This window comes from Opisthorchis viverrini (assembly GCF_000715545.1).
Source record: "Opisthorchis viverrini unplaced genomic scaffold opera_v5_175, whole genome shotgun sequence".
NCBI lineage: Eukaryota > Metazoa > Platyhelminthes > Trematoda > Opisthorchiida > Opisthorchiidae > Opisthorchis > Opisthorchis viverrini.
The window spans coordinates 438792-451033 of NW_008751833.1; positions in this window are offsets into that span (position 1 = coordinate 438792).

Sequence of the window (12242 nt, forward strand, 5' to 3'; positions counted from 1 at the left end):
TATATATATAAATTATGTTGAAAGCCCTAAAGTGAAAAAGAAGAGAGTGAGTGAGGGAGGGAGGGAACCTAGTGCTGGCCTATGTCAGGAATTCTGAGAAGCCTACACCTTCAACCGCTCAATCAGACAACCTGGATAAAAACTGGCAGCACGAACGCCACTGACGTCTGTTAGTCACCATTTATTCTGGTTAGTCTATATCAACTGAGGATCTACTCGACTCTGATCAGCTGCGTTGCCACTTAATGATATCAAACTTGACAATTGTGGGCAGAAATAACGAGGCAGGTCAACACAGCAACCAAGTGAAGCTTCGACCTAACAAATGATGAAGATTTTGCATGCTAGCGCATAGCTTTTATTTTTTGTTGTTTACATGGATAATTCCACGTGTTTGTTGTCAGTCGAGCGATTCAGACCGTCGAGGAGTTACTCTCTGTAGAGCTGCTTCAAAGAGAAAAAATCCACCGCCCGACAGTAGCTTAGATGTTTGGGCCAGAGAAAAGCATCGAGGATATGAATGTCGCACCATTTGCAAACACGAACAAATCAGAGACCCAAATCTCCATCAGGAGCCTAGAACGTTAGAAATCATCTCGGCAGAGCTAAAGGCAACAGAATCGAAAAGCCCATGGTCACAAAGAACACTATGCCGAAACGCCATTGCGACGATTTAGTTACTCCAAGACAAAAACACCATACAAGCCAAATGATACTAATAAAAGTTGGGTAGATATTCAGCTGACCTGCGATCCTACAGCATACACAATGGGAAAATGGAACTGCTGTTGTGGTGGACGATCGCATGGATATAGTGCTATTCAGTAGATTGAATTGACCTACTAAATAGACAGTGACCATCCTGTTTCGACCGTCAAGAGGACTTTTCACCAATTTTGCCAGCGTGCATGTTTCCACCATGCTTCACCTGGATGAACAGGAAAAAAATCCATGGAAATTGCCACCTGTCACCACATCCACTCGACCAGTTGATTACCCCATCTATATGAATGTCTTCAGTACTCCAGTCTTGCGTTGCAAATAAACGTAGATAGGACTAATCGGTCCACCAAGAAATAGGGTCATGAAGACAAGAGCACCGATTACTAAGGATATATCCAACTATGGAACTTGTCATCCGCAATTCATGGTGCAATGCTGGAAGAGCACTGACCGCGATTTGGGTGCATCAAAGAGGTCATAAAGACAAACCCATGTCTGATAAATGGAGAAGCTTTCCAAAAAAGACGTGATGAGGTTAGCCGTATCCAACACGGGTCATGCACTGCTACGATTCAGAGTGTGACTGGCTCTGATGAAGCATCCTCGTTTTTGGGCAACGTTACTGTCAACCAGCCCCAATACTAAGCGGGACTTGGATCAGTCAAACTTACTAAATTTCCTAGAGAATATCGATCACAGCTCATTTGATGTGACGGCACCCCATAAGTTAGATAAGCACGAGGAACTGGGGTCAGCGAACATTTCAGAATGGTCGCCAATAAAACAACTGGCTTGAGAAAAGATGCCAAGACCGAGTTCATGAGAATGCTGATGTTATATCTTCTTTGGTTGATAAGGAGAACAACTTTACTAATACTCTTCGGAAAACATCAGGTTCTTTAGGACGAGATGAGTTTTCCCTTGTAATGACCTAAAGCTTGAACCATCCAAGTATATTGAAGAGTAAGTGATGTGTTAGGAAAAGACAAAATCGGTTTAAGGCCAATCACCGGAACACCGGAAGAAATCTATGAACCAAAAATGCAGTAGCATAAAAACTGCAGAACATCCGGACCGACCGATGACGTCTATGGATATATTAGTTGCTTTGTTTGCACATTGAAAATCGCATAGCCGCTAGTTCGACAGGGGCATAAACCATATTACACAGTGAAGATTTTCAACTCATCCAAGAAGTGTGAATTTCGATAGGTAATAAACGAACTACAGAACAGAAAGACTATCGGAAATGATCTGTCGGAGCATTGTAAATGGACGAACCACTACAGAAAGACAACGTTATTTGCCTGATTTGCACAATCTAGGAGGCTGGTTTCTTCTCGTATGAGTTCAAAAATACAAAATAGTGTCAATGTTCAGATGAAAGCAAACCCGACAGAAAATATACACTTACCGAGAAACTAGTCAGGCAAATTTAGCTGAATTTAATATTTACGAAAGAAATCTCCCAGAAAAGGAATAAAGTTTCGAAAGCACTCCTGACACCTGTGACGTTATCTTTGTAGTGTATCAACCGCAAGGAAAATATCTCAAACAAGATCAATCGCTATACTGCCTTTTTGTAGAGTTCTTGAAAGTTTTTGACTCAAGAACCACTACATCATCCTCCAAAGCTCGGTTTTCCCGAAAAAATGTCAGCATTATCAAACCCAATGGAAAATATCCCATCAGGTATCGGATTCAAAATGGCGAACACATAAACTGGTAAGTTCATCAGCTCCCCCTTACACGTGTGAAAGTACTGACCATGAAAACAAAAAGATGATTGTGTGTCAGTAAGCCAACAGACAGAGAGAGGGGAAGACAACCTAATGCGGCAAGGGTCAAAATATTAGATTCTGATGGAATAGCTAGTGGGTGATTACAGTGTCCTGGTCATGTTAACCTTTGACCCGCCAGTCTTGTCATTTTGAATAGTTGTGTCAGTTTGCACGGTAACCGCAAAGTCTATGCTCGCCGCTTTCGAAATTACTGTGAAGGATTGAACAGAGTAGCTAACAAGCGTTGTATGTATTCCTTCAGTTTGTGTAGCAGCTAAGTTACTGACTAAAATCCTGGAATCCAATCGACGTAAACAATCAGTTGTATCCTCGAGGATATTTTCGAATCTATGGAGAAAATTAAAGATGTAGTTGTGTTTTCGCTTGTGCAGTGTCATTGTTCACCAATGTACCACCAGCAGAAACAGTAAACTGCCTGTGTATTCATGCGGCCCAACACGCTGTCGACAGGCATACAGTCAGGCGGCCTGTGCGTACTTCTTCTGTGGTGCACTTTTAGAACTCAATCCCGAGTCAATGAGAAACGATCCTGCGAGGTGTCGGATTGGACTTGTGATTACTTTTGGGATCTTTGCTCATAGGTATATAGGCGGCAAGATGGGGCCCGACCAAGGGCACTAAGATATTAGGAATTTCCAATGCAACCACCGCTATGTGAGAAATATATTTGCAATCGCAAAAGACAAGACTAGCACAGATGCAATGTTAACTGAACGTGCTCCCCACCACAAGGCAATAGAGCTCAAAAGAGAAATTGTTTGATTGCCTCATTCTGTGGCGTACTTCTTGGGTGACTCCGATAGGCTACGCTTCAACACATTCCCCCACAAAACAACACAAAAACAACTTGTTGTGATAAGCATATCAGCTGTCATCGTTTCGAGCATATTTACACAAAACGCAACCCAGTCCGTACCCTTGTTTAGAGAATTCGGAAAATATGCTCCACTGATATTCTTGGGAAGTACCTAGATAGTCTGAAACTAAAAAAAATCGGGCGCCATATAAGATTGGTGGAAAATACGATGAAACAATCAAAACTGTCGATTAGGAAATGCTGATTATCATGACTACCCAATCCGAGTTTAAATACTCTGTCTGGTTCCACATGCTGTTTTTCTATTCTTCCGGTAGCTTACACATATGTACACAACTATTCGTTTTCATATGTGTTAGTTTCACAAATATACGGGTGCACTGAGGGAGTTATCAGAAACGATTCGTATTCTTGTCATTCTTATTCTGAGGGTCCATTTGCTCCATTGTGAAAGCTCGAGTAAAAACCTCTAAAATCATCTCTTCCGACTTCAAAGTGCGCAGGCAAGCGAAAGTAAGTTGCGTTCAGTCGGTAGCCGTCTAAGGTTAGTACAATTCCGTTTCGTGATTCAGGAGATGGTCTTCAGATCCAAAACCGTCCAAGCGATAAATGCATAAGCGCTTCTAAAACACTTGTATTTTGTCAGCCTTCCCGGGATTTACAACCGATAATTTGCTTTCAGAGTGATAGTCGTGACAGGCAAAGCAACAACCTCGTCGGCAGATAAGGCGATCGGTACTGAACTATGGTCTCGCGGCCAAAGCTTCATTCCGTAACCGGAACAAACGACTTTGCAACAAACACAATCTGTACGTGAACACGATGGTCACTGTACATAACGAGCTGTCTCCGCTAACCTATCCAAGTGAAACCTGAACGCCATACCGAAGGCACAGGACACTTGACAGGTTTTATGCACTTTAGTTGGGTCAAAAGGTCTTGGAATTTTGACCTGAATCAAGCGTATCATGCCATGCGTTTTTAAAGTTTTGTGCAGTCTTAGAGATTGGCGAACTGGTCTCAATTTACAGTTTTTCAAAGGGCAGAGTAGTATTTTGTGTAGCTTTACTTTTTCGCCAATAGTGGTGACATCTTGTTTGAATGATCCAATCGGATAAAAAGAGAATGGAAGTGGCGAGCCCGATGTTCGAAACTTGTAACTCGTAACTCAATATTTTTACACAGATGCCAAGGAGGCAATGCCTCAAGTGTTTTCACCTTTCGCCTTGCTGTCAACAAACCTAACTGGGCTGGTAAAGAATTTTCTTCAAATACCTGGAAAAGTAATCTCTGCTTTTGGGTAGACTGCACTCTGAGGAAAGCTGCCGATGAATACTGTACGTACTCGGAACTCATCACTGACGAGTTGAAGAAGCCCTCGGGGGCAGAAAGTAGGCAGATCGTAATCAGAATGTAAGCTAAAATTTCGCTGCAAGTAGCATGTTTCCTGACACCCTAAAAATGTGAAAATTTGGTTACTTTATTTCACACAACTTCCGCATATCAATGAAAGCTAAAATTATTCCATGTTCATACTAGCGTTTTCAAAGTGCAATTCTGAATTTTTTTCACCGAGACAGAACAAGCCCTCCAAATGGAATCTACCTTAATCAAAAAATGTAAATTTAGAGAAATCCCAAGCGAAGAGCTAGAGGTGATCTTGCAAACTTTCATGACCCTGGATGGGCTTCACACTAACGATCTGGAAATGCTCATACTCGTGAGCGTCCGCATCGCGTGAAAGCCGTGGTTACAAACATTATTTTTAATCATCGTCGAATGTTAGTTATGCTGGATGTATCAAATGAGAAGTGGTATAAGAGAATAAGTCTGCATAAATTATCCAACAAGAAAACATTTAATGGAATAAGCTCGGCCTGAGAAATAATATCTGCTGTTTGTAACGCAGCTATAAACTGTTCATAACGGTTTCCTGATCTAAGGAGATATATTCGAAGACGAATGTGGATGTATTGTACATGCAATGCTCTTACAAAACACCATCAATTTTACAAACTCCTGTTTGACTCAAATGTTTTTTATTAAAATTCAAATGAATAGAGTTAATTGCAAGGCCACTGAATACACCTCATCTGTTACGATTAAATCCACAGATGCGTTGAACTACTATCCAACATTCAGTGAACATTAGAATTACTACTATGGACAAAGAAAATAGAGGTGACATGATCGACATGCAATTTTCCGAGAACGATGAGTATGGACGAACTTGTGCTCAATAACAAGATGCAAATTTTAGAATGCCATCTGTGCCACTGTAAACGATAAACCACCGCCAAAGACCAATCAATTATTCATTCGTACCAGCACGTTGTTCTAAAATTTCAGAGGCCTACGTAAAAGACATAATAGATGGATGCCGATGGATGGAAGTCACAGCAAAAATATTAAAAAATGAAAGCAATACCATTATAGACTGTTCAATAAGGTAATACATACCACAAAACATGAGGAAATAATAGGAAGGCGTACAGGAAGGCAACGAAAACGCTACAAGGTTTGCGTCTAGTGTGACTTTGCAAATTGTGTATCAAAGCTGAAAGGCCCTCTGAATGCCATGATCAGCGTCAGAAGATGAAGGTGTTTAGGTGTGCAAAATCAATCTTCCGATGGTTGGAATCGCAGTGAACAGAAGGACATATGCTTCGCTGCATAGTCTAAATGACTGAGTGCGCATTTGGTGTGGGTTTTTCCACATCTTAAGTGGAATGTCCATCATCTTGTGTTGTTTTTATTATTGCATTCTTTCAACAGTCTTCGACGACCGAGAATATATTTGAGAGTTTTGGCATGTCTAGGTTCAATAAAGAATCCTTTTGGCCAGCCAAAGCAAAATTTATTTTTTCGTCGGACAAATTTTTAACCTGTCAGATGTTTTAGTTTTATAGCTTCAACTTTACCATTCTGGGGAAAAAGGTCAATTTTGGCTGCAGAATTAGGAAATTTCACTGTCTAAATAAATACCTTTAAAGTTTTTGAGACCACGGGAATTAGTTTTAACGGTTACTACTACAAAAATGTTTGTCCTCTGTCCATCAGGCAACAGTAACCACTCAAGATGCGCTTCCGCATAAGCCTTAAAAGTCTTAAAATGATAGTCATAGTTAGCTTTACAAGCTTTCTAAGATGCCTTTAACCAAAAAGGTGTATAAAGATCAGATTTCCTTCGAAATTCCCAGCATTGGAACATAAATAAACTGATCTTAAGTAAAATTTATGACCAGTTAGACATATTTGTCAGGCCTATCCTAATCAGTTTGGTGCAGAAAAATGCAGTGTTTTGTAGGTTTTTAACTAAGCGTATGTGATGGGTTGGGAGCGATTGGAATTGGCATGTATAAACGGAAAAGTATACGGCATCCATCGTTTAATAAGTAACTTTGCTGGCAGTGATTTAGTTTATACGCATGCTTGTATAATACTGATAACTGATCGCACCTGCTTTATCTCGCCCCTGAGACATTTTCTTCAACGCGAGACATATAATTTGTAGCCTTCGTTGTTCAGAGGTATCGGAACGCTGCGCGCCGATAATGAAAAAAATACCCCACAAGCAGTTTGTAAACTGCGATGGTTTATACCTGACATACTCCCACAAGGCAACAACTGTACGATGACAACCTATAGTGGTCATTATAAAGATGTAAAAGCACAGGACGGAACTTAGAGTACGGCAAATATATTGTTATAGATAAGCAGAGCGAGCCGCTTAACAGCCATAATGGTTACGGTTTTCTTCCTTCGTGGAGGCTACCCATATGTGCGTAAAAATGTAGAAACCATTTATCTAAACCTAAAAACCAATCCACTATAAATGGAGAGTTACGACTCCTTATTGTCATTTATCCGAACCTTTAAAAGTACTGAATATCTGGACCCAGTGGGTCCTTTTTTTCCGAAAGACATTGTCTAGCTAAAGTATTACTAGCACTAATGGCTGGTGCGCTTATGCATGCATCAGCAATACGGTTTGTATGGCGAATAATACAGACGCTTTTGTGAATGACACCTGATGATCCTTTAAAAGGTTACTCAGAATGCAGCAAATGCAGAATTGCCCGTGAATGTTGATCAGAACTCATTTTAAAACAACTTTCGTTGGAAGTTTCTACCTAAAAAATGTGACAGAAAGAAGTTGCCTTGAAATGAAGACAAAATTTTACATTGAGGGGATCAAACGAAGTTGGCGCTCTGTTGTGTGAAATTAACCGCCTATACTTGTTTCAGGAAAAAAGGAACGTGAGTTCAAACAGTCATTTCAGCAAACCAACAGATAGTCTCATATGTTTTGAGATCGTGATCAGCGTTATACGTAAGTAGTAAACCTGTAGGAATTTTTATTTCGGAATTACAAGCATTACTTCAGTACCTTCAATAAACAAGGGAACAAGCAGCAATTGGGACACCTGAAAGATACAGCTGCGTTCACAATTCTCCCTGCTGGATAAGCTTAATTGTATAAGTTGCTTAGTTGGCTCTATGTTATTTCCCGGCGTAGAAACCATCCACACATCCGCCAACATATTTCACACCCACCTCCAGCGCGCTCTATACTAGGTGATCTGTAAGAAGTTCCATTAACGCAAACTTCTGTGGCTCATGAGGGCCCAATTACATTTTGTTCCTCACCTTCCCAAACGATACAAGCTGCAGATCCACAATAAAAACTTTCGCCAATTAAGCAGGACAGATGGAATGCGATTAGGCAGTGATCAATTACAATAGAAAACCCAAGAGAGAGGCAATAGGTCGTGATTTAATTAGCATTAGGACACTATTTGACCAAGGGATATGAAATCGGACTTTGAAATATTTTTCACCTCATATTTCTGGTATTAATTTATGTGAGGAGCAAATATCACAAACCCCTAGGAATATTACAGGATGGATAAAGCGTGTTACTTCTCTAGTGAATCACCTTTGGTGATAAAAGAGGAAGACGATCCCAGCATGTGTGATACGTAATTTTGTAACAAAATGGCCCGAGTAACATGCAGCCCGAAATGCACCTGAGATAGCTATGCCCTGTGTTGCGGTTTAAGGCATCATAAGGATGTGCAGCGTAACATTTCCAAAATGAATTAACACAGGTAAAGAAAGGCTTCAAATAGTAAAACAAACAACAAGAACACTTTGTGACAAGTAAAAGTCCAGCTATTTACAGGTGGATAACTTCGGAAAAGTGCAAAGTTCTAAAATGCCAAATGTTCCATGTGAATTTCGGTACAACTGAAATGAAATAATATACAATGTTCAAACGAAGAAAATCAAGACGAGGGTAGAAAGTGAACCGCCTCGAGAAGGAACAGAAACAGTTGACATTTTGTGAGCACTAAACTGCGTGTATATTAAGTGCCCTGTAACCACACGTTAAAGAAAAAAGCAAACGAAATATAATTGAATAAAATTTTGTTGTCGTTTAAAGCCAAACTTTAGGAAAAACCCTACTGCCTAGTGATGACACAAGTAAACCCCTGACCCCAAATAAACGCATTGGAGGGTTTCCTATCCTGATTATTAAAGCGTAAAATCCCGCAGTAACGACAACTTAAGACCATTAAATACTGAAACATGTGTTAGAAATAAAGCACTAAAGGCAGTGTTTCCACTAGTGTACGAAAAATCAAGCGGAAGAGTAAAAAACGACGTGTGGTTTTACAACAGGAAAGTTAGTTAATCAGACAACAATGGCTGTTAAATGACGTACACGTAAATGTTCAAAAAAATACTCACAATAACGAGCAGAACTAGAGTGATCTACTTGACGGAACTTTTAGTGATATGCTTAAGTAAAGACAAGTTATCACAACTATACTACTAAAAGCCAAGCACCACAATGCCTCGTTTTTAACAAAACAAGTTTATCTTGGACTTGCCATTGGTTAGACAAAGGCTTTTGAATCAGCCTGTGTAAGCTAATTGACCGGCTCTTCAACTAAATATTACTGTGCGAAGCTCCAGCCTCCCGAACAAGACGGATAACATGCAAGACGACTACATGAATTAGTAGCTGAAATTTATCAGCCTCTTGGTTGAGCTTCGTGTACACTTTTTCCGACTTCTAAACAGTTATAGAAGTAACTGACAAACACGTAATTTTATCTGGAACGGAAGTTTTTCTTATTTGCTTAAGTGAAACCAATTCATAACATTTATAAAAACTGCAAAACTGTAAGTCTGGTTTGTGCAGTCCCTGTCTGATGGTTTTTATTGGATAAAAAGTTCCCATTTTTGCGGCTAAGCTTAAGCGCTCCCTCCATGAGAAGTCAGTGCGGCAAGGAAAAGTGCTTCCTCTGGTAGCTCAGAGTAACTAGTGCAACTGGACATCTCTGTCAAACAAATAACAGAAACGCACACTTGATAAGGTACTAAAACAACCCACTTTGATGGACAAGCCGTCAAAGCTTACCTTGACACAGAAGTAAGGTGCCTACTTCTGAATCTAGCGCAAGAGTGATATACACTAGCCAAAATCGGGTTTTTATTAAGAATTTGCGTTGTAATACACTCTAGAGTACTAAAATACGGTAAAAGCGTGTTTTCTGTGTAGCCTGAGACAGCAAAGTGTACGACAACTAAAGCAGATTACTTATTCTAAGTTATGTGGTCTTTGGGCTGCTGATAATTTGAAATACACCATTACTCTTGCTTACCCATGGACGGATGAATTGTTTTGCGTCAGTTTTACTTTTCTTCATTCTTCGCGCTCCATGATTTTCCTTAAGTCTTCTTTTGTTGAGGTGGAGGATGCGTGATTTATGTCTGCTAGCAAGTGTGCTTTGCTAAGGAAGGTTCTATTTCAGTGCATTTTCGCCTAAACCTTCCTCTAAAAACTTGAAATTCCAAAAGTTGCCTTACATTTGTAGGCTTTTTCCTGAACGCCTATCTTTAGTACATTAGCTTGGCGGTAGAAATATACTAGAACTTGCGATCTCTGTCGGCGCCTTGGGTTTTCTTTATTGCGTACCGAAGAAACAAACCCCATATAACCGAAAACTGTGTCTTGCAGTCACAATATGGTCGTATGCTTATCAATATCAAATTAACAACTGATTTCTTGATGTACTCTGAGCTAGTCAATATGGAAAACGTAAGCGTTCTTTACCAAACTGTTTGTAGTATTCCGCGACAAATCCCATGAAGTGCTTTTGAAGATTTAAAATTTTGATCGTGTCTGCTAGGTGAAAATTTGCTTGCAATAATACCTCGAGTGTGATAAGTCTCCTAAACCAAAGTAAATGATATGCAACAGTTTATTTTTTTAACGCTAATGCCTGACAGGTTTGACCAAAACTGTTGTTTTTATTGTGTAAAGAACGTTTTTGTCGTTTGCGAGGTACCGTTAACATAACTACAGCCCCAAATGTAGTCGTTTGAAATTTAACATCAGTGAGCTTAAAAATCGTATAATCCAAAGAGGACATGAAAGCCACAATACTGCCCAGTCCTAGAAGGGAACATCCATAATCCTCTCTACCTGAATGAACCACACTCAGTAAGAACACACCCCAAACACGACAAATACAATGCTTTTCCACTACACACGAAGACTTCAAGTGCGACTTTCGATTCGTCGGCTAAAACGACATATATCAGATGCTCTGCGAGTTAAGTCCTGCAGATTATTCTTGATGATACACCCAGAAGCAAAAAACTGGTCATAATGTTATGACGCCCGCAACATTTTCAGCAAAATTCTTGTTATTTATGTATCAATTAACAATTATTATCAAACTTCCCCAGACTGTTCATAAAACACCCGGTTGCTATCTTCACCGCAATTGTATGCATCGCACCAAAACATCGGTTGGCTATCTATGTTAGATCGCGATTTACCCAACGACGACTTGCTTAGTCAAACAAGTGAACTTGAACTTAGGGTTGGCATTTATCTTGCATGTACTGTTATGATAAAGTATACTTTGTCCGTCCGTTGCAAAAACCGCTAAACAAGTGAATAGTATTAGTGAATTGTACCCTTTAGGTCTGTCATATAGTATAGCTTTTTGTTTTTCGTATTTATCCATTTCTAGTTCTGGGTATCACTACAGTTTTTCACCACACTGTACACTGAATCCCATTGTTCAACATTTCTGCTGTCGATATGATGGTAAGGAGAAACGTCAACTAGACACATTATACAGAAATAGGAACGAACATGAGTTTGATCGCCGAAAACCTCCGTTCTTTACCAGTGTTACATTTAACCGCCTAGTCACCTAGTGTCTCTCTTGCTGTCTTCTGTGTTACGTAAATTTCAAGTAACTGGTTGAAATCTATAATCGTGTTAGAGCATGGGTCGGTTGGTTGGTATTTTTCAGCTACCCATTCAGCACGCATACCCTCTTGGGTGCAGAACTTGTGTGGACTATGTGCAGAACTTCTGCACTAATTTTTTGCTTTTAAGCCGCGGACATCAAAACTTGGTAGGCATCGAAGCTTCTTTATTTGTCTTGCAGTAATGAAAAAAACCACAATACCCTGTAATTCCGGGTCCATACGGAATGCAAACGGTCGACCAATTTAAGTGGTTTTGTTTTAGTGTACGGCGCAATTGCTCGCGGGAAGCTCTGCGTTCCGCTTGTCCTCACGTGCGGCTGAGAGTGAGTGTTGTTGTGCTGGTGTGTTTACGTGCATGAAACCGCAGAAAATATTTTCCATTTCAAGCAATCGTCAATGCGCCTGAAATTCGTTCGTGTTGTTCGTAAAGGCTCTTCAAGTACAACGCTATATAGGAAAGTAAGACAGGAGGTTGTGGCAAGTGGCTGTTTTCGTTGCCCGACTGATGAATGCGTCCATAATGCCTTTAGTGGAATGGAATCTCTGAGGGTAAGGTTCATAATTAATCAGACGATGGGTTCTACATATGCCGCATTTGA